At 37.8% G+C, this 12524-nt stretch overlaps 1 long non-coding RNA gene across 1 annotated transcript in view; it reads left to right on the top strand.

Moving 5' to 3' along the window:
• Positions 1-12524, top strand: part of LOC108640605 — a 142280-nt gene that overhangs the window by 74638 nt on the left and 55118 nt on the right. Inside the window, exon 3 of the long non-coding RNA XR_001921300.1 lies at positions 12074-12157. This is a non-coding gene — a long non-coding RNA (uncharacterized LOC108640605). The remainder of the gene's footprint in view (positions 1-12073; positions 12158-12524) is intronic.

Here is a 12524-nt window from a genome sequence, read left to right as displayed (position 1 = left end):
GTGTTTTTGTTCTCTCTCTTTTTTTTTTTTTTGAGGGTAATGGAATTAATGTGCTTTGCAACTTTCATATGAATGTAAGGGAAAAACGAAGCGGCCAGTATGAAATGGATGTGTCCATATGTCTTGATTACTTCTTCTTCCTCTTTCTTTTATGAGAATGCTTCACTATGACCATTATCTCAGTCTCTCTTCCTTTGTAATTAATGATTATAATTAATATTTAACTGCTGTTATATCATCATAGCAGTGTACTTCTGAGCATTCTTTTAAAAATCATTTTGAAATGCAGCTGTGGAATGATAAATATAAATGCATATGGGACAAACTACATGGAAGAATTTGAAATAACTAGAAGTTACATTTTTTTTCTGATAAGGAAAATCTTGAAAGTATAATTTTTCTTCTGTTTAAACAGAAATGTGGATGGAAGAGAGATAAAGAGGGGCTGTGAAGTTGTTTACCATGCCTGTGTGAAATAAACAAAAGCCAAATACAGTATTGGATCATGATAAGGGGACAGCTCATATCTTTTTAGCTGTACTGCTAAATCCATACCTGATTTAGAGTGAAGACACTTAGAGTTGTGGGGAGGCATAACCTATTTCAGGATGAAAGGAAGTATCTTCCTGGCAGTGAATTGTCACCTGTACAAACGGCACTTGCTATACTGTTCCATTTGCACTGGGGATGGTGACTGGGGTGAGAGAATCTTCCCAAAACATGCTTCTTCTGGGATTCTACAAACTTGTGGCAGTTTCTCCTTGATGCTTGGTCCTGCTTCTCAGGGGTTTCAACACCTTAGTCCTGTGTAGCACATGCTGTCGGTAACCCAACTTGATTGTTCTTAGAAGCAACCGTGTCAGTCACAGGTTGATATGTTCCCAGGCAATGCCTATTTAGGAGAGGTGTCAAAATTTAGGATTAATAGTGCCTGTTTATCTGAGAGATGTGCAATTTTTAGAATTCTTGTCTAAACACTAAAAAGATTTTCTGCTTATTATGGTTCCACTCTGCTAAATTGATGAATATTGTCCTTTTATTTGAAGTTGATTAATAAAGATCTTAACATATTGTTTAGATTAAAGCAGCTTTGCATTTCATTAGAAAAAATATTATGTAATGATTTGGACCTCATAAATATTTGGACCTCATCTTCTTTTTCTTTTCCCCTTGCTAGTGTTATTCTGTGGTGGCCTTCAAACAAGGAGTCTTGCTAGATTCTCCCTGGGTGGCCAAAAAGCAGAAGATTACAAAAGTTACAAAGATTCATGTTTGTTTTGGGTGGAGGCTTCAAAGGCTCACAGGCTTCCTTACACAAGGATGCAGTCAGGAAATGGGAAGGGAGAAAAAAAAAATTAAATCTGTTTTATATAAAAAGGAGGTCATAAAGCCACTGTCCTTGCTTAGCCTCAGTGGAAAGGCAGTGTACTCACGGGTTTCTTTGCACTATATATGTCTTTGACGTTTGTGTTAGTTGCAGTCAATAAAGGTTCTTTTTTTTTTCTTTACATGTGTGCCTTAGTAATGTAAAATACAGTGATATATTCATAAGGCAAATTGTAAGCAGTGTGCTAAAGCTTAGAGACTTAATGTGTATAGTTTTGAGGTGCTGGATGATGGGATGTATTCCAGTCCATATGTTCTGCAGATTGCAATTAGTAAAACCCTCCTGCTGCTATGTGGGATAAAGTGTGAGCTAGGATTTAAAGTTTGGGTTTGATTTTTTTTTTTTTTTTTGCTAAGTTACTGAAGGAATTACCTCATCAGTTCCTTCCAGTACTAAAGATAACTCACTCATGTGGCTTGCCCAGGCTGGTCTGTATCTGCAGGCCTTGTGATTTCGTTGTATATCACTAATGTTAGTCACTTTATTAGATGGTGTTATGATACAGCTGTAAATCAGAATTCTAACATGATATTATGGATGTCTGCATGAACACAGGTCTTAATATACCATGTCAGACTGTTGACACTTGAGTAATTGTGCACACATATGTGCTAAGGATGGATGAAAATAAAAGGAAGAAATTATTTCTGGTCCTATTCAATCAATTGACTCCTTTTGCAAAGAAAGGAAGGAAATGCTCAGTATTAATATGCAGTTGCATATATATGCTGCCAGTGGTGTTATCTGTTATGTTTTAAATATCTTGGTCAAGAAAAAAGATTTTTCTTGTGTTTCTTAGCTGTAAATTTTTTTCCCAAGGTTCCTACCACTCCACCCCCTCACTTTTCTTTTAGGAGGCTTCCATTTAAGGAAGTTGCACACAGGAAGTGATTTAGATTGTAGAATGGACACAGGCACTATACATATGCATGAGGAGATGCTGTGAGATAATCAAGGCTTTGAAAGAAAGTCGCCATGGAGCTGAAATCCCACAGAGGAATGACTGGGAGGATTCAATGTACTCGATTTGCTTCTTTGAAATTGTTAGCCTTAGTCAATATTTGCCTATGTAAGAATTATTGTTTTTGTTATTTATGTTCATTAATAGGTTAAGCCTTACATCACTTTTGTGGTGAAGTAGCTGTTCATTTCAGTTCCTGAACATCCAAGCACTATATCAGTTTGCCATTGGGGGCATTCTGCAGAGCACCCCAATGCCCCAACACTATTTGAGTGTTTTCAAGCTCCATCTGAGTCTGTGGGAACCAAGGTGTATGGAAAAGAGAGGGCTGGACACAGCTAGGAGCTCCTCTGGGGGAGAAGGTGATGTGCAGCTGAGCTCAGTAACAGGATATAGCCTAAAACTGATTTGGCTAAATCTACCTTGGCAGCCAGGACAGGGCAGGCAGCTGAGATCTCTCCCATGCTGCTGCTAGTTGGCCAAATGACTACATGACAGAAGCTGACCAATCCAGGACATTTTCATTTAAAGTCATAATATGTAGTCACCCACCGATTTAACGGAACTGAAACTGAGGAGTAGCAGCAGACACTGCAGTGTTACAAACTGGTCAGAACTCAAGCTGGTTAACTGAGCATTGAACTTACTACGTGGGAAAAATTGAGCAAACTTAGTTTTCTTGGCAATACTTACCCCTGTTTTCCATTTCAGGAGGATCTGGGGCTCTGTGAAATATAACTAGAGATTGTCGTTATGAGTCCTGCTCAAGTCAGCTTCCCAAGACCTCTTATGCTCAGCACTGACTCTTAAGTCAGTTCCAAAAACTTTTAAAATAGATATTACAGTGTGATTGTTGCAAGATTAATGGTACAGATTCTGTGGATGTAAATTATAGTTCAATTTGGGAAGGTTTGCTTGTCTAAATCCCTCATAAATACCTTCGAGCAAATATGAAAGTGATGGGGGGATCCTTTATTTGCTTTGGGTTTCTCTTGGTGTACTCATTCCAAGAACTGACTTCAGTCTGACTATAGTGGCAGAAAATGAAACCTGATATAATTTCCACTAAGGGATGGGAAGATTAAAACAGTTTTGGAATCCAAACCTGAAAACTTTCCCAGGTTTGTCAGTCTAAAGGTGTTCCATTAATTCAGTGAGCATCCTTACCACAATGAATTCAGAGATGAGAAGCTTTACAAATGGAAGCTGTGACAACCATTACACCAGCAAAAATCAGTTTTGTCTCTGGAGTAGCAGGTATTCAGACACTCTTTCTTTCTGTTGCCTTGCCTGAGAGTCAGTGCTGTAAAACTGAGAAAACTCTGATTATTGTTTATACTTAGGCATCCTTATTTGGCTGTGATGGTACCCAGGAACACTTACCTGATGGTGTTTGCTGAAGTATAAACTGTGGTAATAGTTTTTGCTAGTTCACTGAGGTACCTGATTTTATTAGGGATTAGAATACTATCTTTTAAAAACCCAATGATTCTCCCTTCTGAATTTACTACCAGTATAATTTAATTAAGTATACGTAATTTCTTAGAGTTACTGTGACTAAAAGTTGGATTTCTGATTATGAAGGTATTCTTTTTGGTCTAGAAATACATCCTCAACCTTTCAGAGAAGGTGGTTAGAAGCAGGTTCCTGTCTAAAGATACAGAGACAACCCCACCCCCCCCAAACATACTATTTGGCATCTTATTTATCGTTTCTTGTGCCAGCCTTTTAGAAACTCGAATACAATATTTTCTTCCCTATCTATGCTTTTTCATTTGTTTTTGTATCAAGATAATAGACTTCATTTCTTTTTTTTTTTTTTTTTTTTTTTAAGATGTTAAAACATCTGTGTTGTCAGAGTCATTCTCCAGGCTGGTTTCCTCAGTTATTTTGTAGTGAATGTGGCAACATCATGGAATGTTTACTGTTATTTACGGGAATTGTAACCAATAGGAAGGAAACCAAGTGAATGTTTGCATTGCTGCTGTATTTTGGAAAAAAAGATTTTTGGCAGTGTAGAATACGTGTGTGTAATAAGCTCTGTATTTTAATTATAGTGAGAAAGACATAAGAGGAAATTTCCTGTATTTTTTATGAGCATGACTCATAAGGGATATGTTTGCTATGGTTAGTATCCAGTGGGTTTTTCCCTCCTGAAGTAGTGTCCGATGTCTGTACACAAAACTCCTTCACTTGGCTGATCTTAGGCCTTGGCTTGTTTTTGGTTGATTTCCACAGTCTTTAGTCAAATGCAGCTGTATTTTCCTGGTGTATACCAGGGGTAAATGCTGCCTCAATGCACTGGGGCCAGATTCCCCCCCTCTCCCCCCCCTTTTGTGTCTGCAGTGCACCATATTGTGGAAATGCATACTCTAAAATCTCATCTAAACTCATGGTTTTGGAACCTAGCTGAATTCAAACTGCTTTGGTACATTTCCTGGCAAGCACATGAAAGCTAAACTTGTTAACTGCGCTGTCAGTGATGACAGTTTTGGAGTACCATCCCCCAAACTTGAATGTTTGTGTAGTCCCATGAGACACAGTGCTTAGATGCTTTCCTGAATACTCAATACCGAGGTGTGCTGGACCATAGCATGCAGTGTGGGCGTGCTTCCTGCTGTCTCAGGTGAGTAGATGCAGCCAATACTGGGGTCTCAGGAGGAGGACAACTGTGAAAGTGTAGAAGGGGTTGGTGGGAACAGCACAGGGGAGTTTCCCCGTGTTTTTCTTGAAATGGATGTTACTGTTGTTTAAAGACAAAAAACCAAACAACATTACAACAAAAACCTACTGACACACCTCTGGGGAGTCCAATAAGAAAAAAAATGTGACAGATGGCTGCCATCCTAAGTAACTTTATTATATTAGTGGAAGAATGCAGTAGATGCATATGTTTCTATTCTGCCTATGGCTGAGGTACTGGTGATGGTACTGGTATTATTTCTGTTCTGTGTCATCCCAGACATTTTCTAATATGCCAGTATCACTAGTTGCTGAAAACTAAAAGCAAGTTAAGTATAGCATTAGAGCCATCTGGTAGTTCAAACAGAAAAGTTAGATAATTAGCTGTTCTTGTCAAGGGACCGTGATTAAAATAGGCCATCTTCATAATAGTGACTGGTTTGCAAGGGACTTCCTGGAAACCACCTGGGATAATGAAAATGAAAAGAACAAAATTAAAAAGGATGGGGAGGTTGTGCCATTATAGCTCATGATGACTTTTTTAAGTGAATTAAGTCAGCTTTTAATTTGAAGACTGTTATTTTGGTACTTTGGAAAGAAACAAAGATTGAGTTTTCTGACTGTTTGGCAATGTGATGCCATTAGGTCAGCCAGGTTACTGCTGGAGATCCTTAACATTTCTGTGTGAAGCTCTGGTTTCATTGCTCTCATCCCTATTAACTTGTGAGTGCTGTCAGCAGAGCTCATCTTCAAAGGCCACTATAATCTGTGTAACCTGGTGGCTCTTGCTTAGGGAATTTGTTCCTTCTGGGAATTAGCACTATTAAGAAGAGGAAAAACATCAGAACACAATTACTGCATCATTCTTTATCAGTTAATGATTGCAATATACATAACAATGTTAGTGTAATATGAATTTATATTGATAGATAACTTTTAAGGGAAAAGCTGTTTACCAAGTAGTCTTAAAAGAAACCTTATTGTGAAGTGGGAGGAAGGATCTGAGTAACTTTGGCAGCTCCAACCCCCTCTCCAGCACTACTGTGGGGGAACTCTGTGCTCCCTTTGGCTTTTCCTGCTGAAGTCTTGTCCTCTCATCCGAAGAGATACCATCAGGGAAACCTCCAAAGGCTGAACAGCACTTGCCCTTTCCTGCATGTGGATTCCTTAGTGGATGCCCTGTGCCAGTGTGATAATTTTAAACAATGAAGTTTGACCTGAATCATCTAAGTTATGTATCTTTGAGAACACACTGTTAAGGGCAGCTATGTTAAATAGACTAGTAGGATAAAATAAATGTGTAGTGAGAATGCTCCATTATTGGTCTGATTTAATTAAATATATTTTCACTTCATATGGACAAAAATCCTATATATAAATGAAATTAGTTGAAATTTATTTGGCTTTCTTTTTTTTAATTGACAGTTGCTACTTATTTAACAATTCTAGCAAAGAACTGTTGATGCTGTTTCAGATAAAGCCTTGTTAAGAGTTTCAGTGTAACTGTAATGTTTTTTCATATGGAATGTTCTGGAAATGTCTCGAAAATGTAATGAAGCTGAATACTTAAATTAAAATGTGGGCAACAATTAAAAGTACTCTGGCTTTTCTAAATTATTCTAAATTATTTTCATTTAGTGGAGCTTTTATGTCTCTTTATTCCTTGATTAAGAAAGCAATGATTTGAAAAATTATTGAGGTCTCAAAAGTGTCAGGGATGCTTACCTTTAAAAAGCACGAGTAAACATTTCAGTGCAATGTGCTCCAAATAAATTGCTGTGAATGTTTGTGGTTATACAAATATTTCTGATCAGTATAATGGGTCAAACTTTCATATGATTAGAAATGTGCCAACTTTTGGTATGCATGATCTCGTTAATAATGTATCAACGCATTCTGTATAAAACAGCAATGTGATGCAGCTAGTGAATGCTTCTCTCAGGCTTGTTGTAAGAAGTGCTGACCCCAGGGAATGGCCTGAAATTGTGTCAGGGGAGGTTTAGGTTGGATATTAGAAAATGGTTCTTCCCCCAGAGGGTGGTTGGGCACTGGAACAGGCTCTCTCCCCTGGGAAGTGGTCACAGCACTAAACCTGCTAGAGTTCAGGAAGTGTTAGGATGATACTCTACATGGTGTGACTCTTGGAGATGGTCCTGTGCAGGCCAGAGTTGGACTTGGTGGTCCTTGTGGGTCGCTTTCAACTCAGCATATTCTGTGAATCTGAACACTGCATTATAAATTTTCTTTTCCTTTTTTTTTTTTTTTTTGATATTGAGAAAAATAAACTATTAAACTCTTAAAAATTGCTTTTGAAGTGCTTTCTTGAAAACCTTCAAAAGCAGAAGATCCATATTTTAACTTCCAGGTGCAGGTTGGCACTCATGCTTTAGGTTGCCTAGTCATGAGCTGTTTCAATATCAACACTCAGTGACCTGATGGCCATGGTTCTGCTTTGTAATATTTTTGTTGGTAGCACGCTTTTCCATTATGTCCAGTGAAAGAGTCTGACTTTCTAGTATTTGTACATTTTTAATGTTATTTATGTACGGGGGAGAAAATGGACTGAGAAGCTGACAACCAAGGTGAAGCAAGAACAGGCTTTTCACTTTGTCATATTATGACTGGCTTCAGATGAGTCTTGCAAATGAGTAAGCTACTGTCAAAGGTATGAGATAATAGAAAGCCTGGGTGGCTTGGGTTGAGCACTGTGAATCTCTTGGTGGCAGTTCATTGCAGTCGAATTTAATCTGCTTTTAAAATTCGTATTTTATTTTTAAGACCTAAAGCTTGTTATGTGGTATGACAAACCATTAGTATATTTCCCCCCAAACTGTAATTCTCTAATGTGCCAGAGTTTTTCCACATCTGCTTTTTGATGAGGTGTCTGATTATACATTTTTGTTTTGTCCTGTTCTTTGTACGAGTTGGTGAAATTCAGATTTTCCTGTAGATAAGCCTTTGGCTTTTCAGTTGCTTCCACCTTGCAAAGAAATTAATTCCTTCAAGCCAGTGAGTCTGCAGCTCCAGCTGTGACTGTAGATGAATGTTCTTGCAGGGTCATGTACTGTAGCTCTGAACCTAAATAAAAGGATTAACAAGAGTTCACTTGGAGGAAAAACACTTAATTTCACTATAATAACTATGTGAATCCATAGGGAAAACCAATAAAGCTTTACTATTAAAATTGTTAACAAATGATTATTCCACCCTGACCCCCTCTTCCTGCTGTTACTGTACTTTTAGAGCAGTAACAAATGATGGGATTGACCTAATTCATGGTAGTGCTTTAGTCCCTGGACTACAAATGATCTTTTACTTGTAAAATAATTCCTAGTCTAGTTCTTTTAGGAGGCAGTGATGGCATTTATGAAGGAAACAATATTTTCTGATGCATTTCACTCAAAACTTCGCTTGGTGTGAAGGAAGAAGAGGCATTGTGTAGACAGTGATGCTGGGACTGAGCCTGGTAGCTAGCAATGCCCAGATAATGCACCTCGTTTCTTCAGAAGAGCGAGAATATTTTCCACAGCCAACACAAACTACTTTTAATGATTCCTGGCAGAAAGGGAGGATTTCCAGGGTGACTCTCTTCAGCTGCAGATAATGGACCTCATTGTTTTATCTCCAAGCCACACCTCTACTCAGGATTGGGGGAGGGTAGAGGGGTTGTTGGCAGGGGGCTTCCTCACCCAGCAGTATCTCTGTTGGGTGTTGGTGACTGTGGTACAGCTGCTTTTCACTGGAGCAAGGGATGTGAAGGGCCAAGCCACTGCTCAGGCAATAATCCTTGAGGGCTCTCCTGTCGCAAATGGAGATGCAAGGAGAGGATAGAAGGATTTTGATCATAGTAATCTTGACTCTTCCCCTAGAATTCTAGGACTGCCAGCCTCAGGAAGCAGTCAAAGCAAACAAAACAATACTTGTCCATTTCCTTGGGAAGGAAATCAAGTAATCAAAATTGACTAATGTGACTGTCCTACTTGGTTTAAGAAATCAAACAGAAAAAAAGTTGTCTAATTTTAAAGGTTAAAGCTCGATAATAGCTTTGTCTTTTGCTTCATTTGGTCTTTGGATGTGGTGAGTCCTGGTTGATAGGTTGGTGAACCTCATGAACCCCTCATGAACCCCTGTCTAGAAAATGCCACAGTGCCCATCTGAGTTGCCTGCTAGGAGCTCCTGATGCTGAAGCTGAGGCCTGAAGTATGATGCATGAACAGGTTTCCCTGAAAATGGTCCGTGGTTCTGCTTAAGCACACACTTAGCACCACGAACTGGAAAGCATTTTGGGTTCTTTCATGTGCTTTTGTGTTCCTTATTTTTATTTTAAACATTTTGCCCCTTTGAGACTTTTTTTTTTGTGCCTACTATATATTTTCAAAGAAATATAACTTATAAAAGTATTCCTCAGTCTTTCTTTCATCAAAAGGTTACTTTTTTTAGAGAGAAGAAAAATCTGTGGACAGCATTGAGTTGTGTGTTTCAACAATGGTTTTCATTCTTGACCAGATGAGAATCACACTCTACTTTGACTGTTGACTCACTTCTTTTGTTTCTCTCCAGTTTTCTTGCTTGCAGGCTCAGGAATGTGTTTTTGATTTTTTTTATCTCTTCATGATTATTTTGTGGAGAACCATCTGAGACTGTAGGGACTATCACTAGTCCATAGGGAAGGCCTAGGAGACACAGTCTGCATAGAATTTCACATGAACTTTTGTTCTTCGCTATACCCTTGCTCCAGCACTCTTGGAGCCAAATTTTTCTAATGGTCTCTTGTTTAATACTTAATGTGGCTTTAATTAGTCACAAGTAGCAACTGTCCTCAAAAAGTAGGAATTGCAGTCAAATAAATTAGACATGCTCTTTTATCAACTAATTTTCATTAGTTGATTTTATTTTTTTTTTTAAAGGTAAGCAGTCAGTGCTTTAGTGGTGTTTCTGGTTTTCCTACATTCCTCAGTGATCTTGGGTCCCCTTGCGGAAATTGCAAAGGTTCTGTTGGAAGACACTTGAGTTTTAAAAGCACTATTTTGTGGAAACAAAAATAGTGACTGGATTTTCAATACCTTAGAACTGTAAGGTGAAAATTTTAGACCAAAGCCACCGCAGATAATGATATAACTGTCAGGTGTCTCTGTTTATGTGTTAGGTCTTTCATTGTTGAGTACATATTAACAGGATTTAAACACGGACAGGGAAGTGTAACTTAGGGTCTTCTCCCTCCTCCCTTTCCCCCCAGCTCCCAATATCTTGAATGTTCACCAAGTTTTTAAGATACATTCTTGATAAAGCTAGTTTACATTAGCAATTTAAATGTTCTGTATTCTGCTGCTGAAAAATGCTGCTAAATCCATGACTACCAAAAGGCAAGGTGAATCGGGTTCTTTGTCTCACATCTCGTCCAGTTTGTACTCAACCACGTTTTGCAGTCTAATCTACACCTGGGTAACAACTCATTGCCCTTGGAACTTTCCCTTCTGTCTGCGCTGTCTCACTGAAGGCTGAGCGGGTTGTGTGGATGTAAAGGCAGGTATTCATTAGCCAGGACAGGCTGTGGCTGCTACTGTAACATGAGAGTGGGGGAAGCACAGCTCGACCTATTTTTCTTTTTTTAGGCTAGTTTGATCTGAGAGCTAACAAATTGATTTATCTATTTAATTTGTAAAAAAGAGCAAATATGAGAGGAGTCCATGATGAAATAAGAATATCACTTGTTCATGCTGTTTTTTAAGTTATTTCTTAACACAGGGCTGCATTAAAGCCTCTTCTATGTAATAGGCGGCAAGGTTCTGTAGACTTTTTGACAGCTGTGTAAAATTGGTGGTGTGAAAAGAGACAAATTAGAAAACTGAATGTTAGATAAAACACTTAAAATTTTGTAGATGACAAGATAAGTATCTGCGCATGGATTTAGTAAACTTTGTCGTATAATAAATGAGGTGTAGTGAAACACAGTTATAGCCATATCCTGAGTGATACTTTGCTAGGCCTTATTTACTGGAGTAGGCAGCTGGACTGCAACTGTGCTAAGTAGCAGACACCAGAATGTTCCTATCTTGCACCTTAGATCTGCTGAAGATAATTTTATTATGTGTATAAGGAAGAAAATATGTGATATAGATGTAATTCACCATAAAGTGCAGTGTCCTTCATAAAAACAGACCCATTGGCATTCTTTTATGAAGGAAGACCTTTCCTGTGCCCTAGAAACCGTGTTTTGTCCATGAAGTTTACAGTGCTGTGCTGGTAAACATGGAAGTTAATTGCAGTACATGAAATCTGAAAGGTTAATTTGCTGTCTAGTTGACTGCACCGTTACTTTGTTAATCAAGCAGATGCATGTAATACTAGCAGTGCACATTTTTTCTTATTTGGTGTTTGATTTAGAAAAAGAAGACTTTGCAGAGATACCATTTAACTGATATAAGTTGCAGAGCCCACTTCTGCTGTGGGTCTAAAGTCAAAAGGCAGCTCTAAAAAATGCTGTGTCCAGAATGTTGAAGTATTCTTTATACCCGGACACTTAAGAAATACAGAGCTTTACAACTGAAAATAAAGGAAGAATGTTAAGGAAGGGCATATTTCACATTTAGCATAAGTCATTCTTTCTGTAAAATATAACCATAATTTGGAAATGTTATTTCTCTTTCTGTGAGAACTGAAAAACTTCTCTAGATATAGTACGAATTAGTATCAACAAGTGAATATGTAGATAGAGCATAGTTGCCAAATAATTAAAACAACCATGGATGATTCTTTCTCTTCTGATTCTTCTATTTTTACATGTCATGTTGATTTTCCATCTTTAATTATTCTTGTTAGTAATTGTGTTTCCTGTGGTTCTGGTTCTGCCTCAGCCAAATGTTCCACAATTTAGTTTGAATGCATGGAGAAAGTCTAAATAAAAAATTACATTAAAAAAACAATTGGAACAAAAGAAATCCTTCCAAATGCAATGTCAGACTGAATTATGAAGTATTATTTTTCTATTTGCTATGGATTTGGTGTGTTGTGTTACATGCTTATATTTCTTTTTAAACACTTAGGAGTTCACCAGACTTTTTTGTTATGTGGTTGATGAAGCATTATCCTGGGACAATAGTAATGATGGATGGATGAACGTACTTCAGGTAAGAAATCAGATGTATGTCATTTGGGATGGCTGTTCATTAACTTTCCTCACATTGTTTTGGTTCAGCTCTAATAGTAGGAGTCTTGAATGTTACAGCACTAAAATTCACTGACTATTAAACATAAATCTCTTGTCTACATGAATGTTTACATATGTCTCTCTATAAATCAGTCGGCAAATTTTTTGTTTTTCTCCTAAATTTAGTAACTCTGATAAGAGATGATGTTGCTGCTATTATAGTCCTTACCCTTGCTACTGTATAAAAACATTTCCTGAAGAATTTTATTTCACATTAGCAATTACAAATGTAGGTCTGAATATAAGGATAATTTCAGCATTTCTTGAGTGGTTTAAGTAACTTAACT

This window comes from Manacus vitellinus, unplaced genomic scaffold (assembly GCF_001715985.3).
Source record: "Manacus vitellinus isolate BGI_N305 unplaced genomic scaffold, ASM171598v3 scaffold_39_pilon, whole genome shotgun sequence".
NCBI classification, from domain to species: Eukaryota; Metazoa; Chordata; class Aves; order Passeriformes; family Pipridae; genus Manacus; species Manacus vitellinus.
This window is presented reverse-complemented; position numbering and strand designations above follow the sequence as displayed.